This window comes from Sinocyclocheilus rhinocerous, unplaced genomic scaffold (assembly GCF_001515625.1).
Source record: "Sinocyclocheilus rhinocerous isolate Xijiao unplaced genomic scaffold, SAMN03320098_v1.1 scaffold4808, whole genome shotgun sequence".
Lineage (NCBI taxonomy): Eukaryota > Metazoa > Chordata > Actinopteri > Cypriniformes > Cyprinidae > Sinocyclocheilus > Sinocyclocheilus rhinocerous.
The window spans coordinates 1-1839 of record NW_015665885.1 but is presented as its reverse complement, the minus strand read 5'-3'; the positions used below and the strand labels follow the sequence as shown (position 1 = coordinate 1839).

Genomic DNA, 1839 nt, shown 5'->3' with positions numbered 1-1839 from the left:
GGGAGTAAAAACCTATGTGGCTTTCTCTCGTTGGAATCACTCTTATCACTCCTTTTCTCATTAAAGAGGATATTTCTTCCTCTAAAACCTGAGCTGCTTCCCCTTGGGCCACTGAGATTATCACTCCATTGAACACAGGAGGTTTTACAGCGAATTGAAGTCTGTATCCCGTCTATCGTGGTTAAAACCCAGGGATGAACTGCGCATGCGTGTCAGTTTGCCGCCTGAGCTGCAAGTGGGCCCTTCCCGTCTTCGCTCACTAGTAGTGTTGCAGCACACTCTAGTGGCGAAGGAGGGGAATACCGCTCCAGTGAAGGAGTTAGATTCGTCTTTATTTGTGATTGTTTTAATTTTTTGTGATATTTCTTTACCGCTCCAGTGAAGGAGTTAGATTCGTCTTTATTTGTGATTGTTTTAATCTTTTGTGATATTTTTTTTCCACTCTGCGCCTTCAGCCCCTGGCCTGGATGCGTCAGAGAAAACTTTATTTGTGATGGGATGCTTATGAACTTTTGTCCTTCCTCCCTCAGAACAAATCTCGTAGGTGGAGGGAGAGACAATTCTTTGGGGGTCACCAGAGGAACATGGGCCATTTCCCCGCACACATTGGACTTTGAACTGACCACACGAGCCCATTTCACATTTAAATTCCTTCTCCTTTTCCCCGCGGGAGGGAGAATGGAATCGTTCTGAAGGGATGGGACAGAGAAACCCTGAGTGCTGTCTCCAAACCCTTCCTGATGCCAAGCTGACGTCTCAGGTCGACCGCTTCTTTTTGTTTCCCTGAGGGGTTGCCGACTGGTGTTTCGCTGCTGCGGCTGCTTTGGTTTCACAAAACCGGGCTTAGACTGAGGGCCCGTGTTTCCCGGCTGTTGTGGTGGATCGGGATGGGAAGGTTGATAGTCAGAATGTCCCCCTCTCCCTGAAGGTCTGAAGTTCGGTCGGCTCGGGTGATAAGGCCGAGCTGCCGGCTTTCTGGGGAAACAGACCTCGAATGCCTCTTTCTCTTTTTTCCGCAGGTCACATTGCTGATGCATCGCTGTTACCGTCGCACCGAACATGGCCTTTGGATCAATAGGGGCATCCAAAAACTTTCACCTTCTCTTTGTCAGAGAGGCCTGACAAACCCAGCCATAGCGATCTCTCTCCCACGACTGCTAAGCCCATACTCCGACCGCAGTTTTGAACTGCTCCGTGGGACGTGTGCAGGTTTAAATCTGCGATCACACATATCTCCTCCCAGAGCGCTGGGTTGGGAGATCCGGAGTCCAGCAGATGCCCCATCTCCTCAAATAACTCCGCTTGATAGGCAGTAAGGAAGGACGTCGCGTTCAAAGCACGAACGGCCAGTGCAGATGATTTATAGATCTTTTGAAAAACAGAGGCGGCGAAGCGCTCTGTTTTCCCTGGCAGCGAGGCTCCGGTTGCAGAGAGCGCTGCCCTGCGACTGGCTCCGGTTGAAGAGAGCGCTGCCCTGCGACTTGGGTGCAAATGATTAGCCACAGATGATTCAACAGGGGGAGCATCCCCCATCCCCAAATCCTCCATTCCCTGAACATCCAGCCTCGAGAAGCCCTTGATGGGCACACGGTGGGAAAAAGGCTTGTCCCAAAACCTCTTCATTTCAGCCACACAAGCCGGGACGGCTGGAATAAACTGCCTTGCTGGAGGGAGACGTGACGGAAGCCTCTTTCCATCATACAAATCTCTTTCAGCCCCCTGATCTGCCGGTTGGGATGGCCAGTCGATCGATAGTTTAGCCGCGACAGACCTCGAGTAGATCCGTGCCCGTCTGTACAGGGGTGGGTGAACTCACATCCTGTGCACTCGGTGGACGCA

At 51.6% G+C, this 1839-nt stretch overlaps 1 pseudogene; it reads right to left on the bottom strand.

Annotated features, from left to right (window-relative positions):
* Positions 1-1623, bottom strand: part of LOC107731612 (uncharacterized) — a 5420-nt pseudogene extending 3797 nt beyond the window's left edge.
* Positions 1624-1839: the final 216 nt, after the last annotated feature.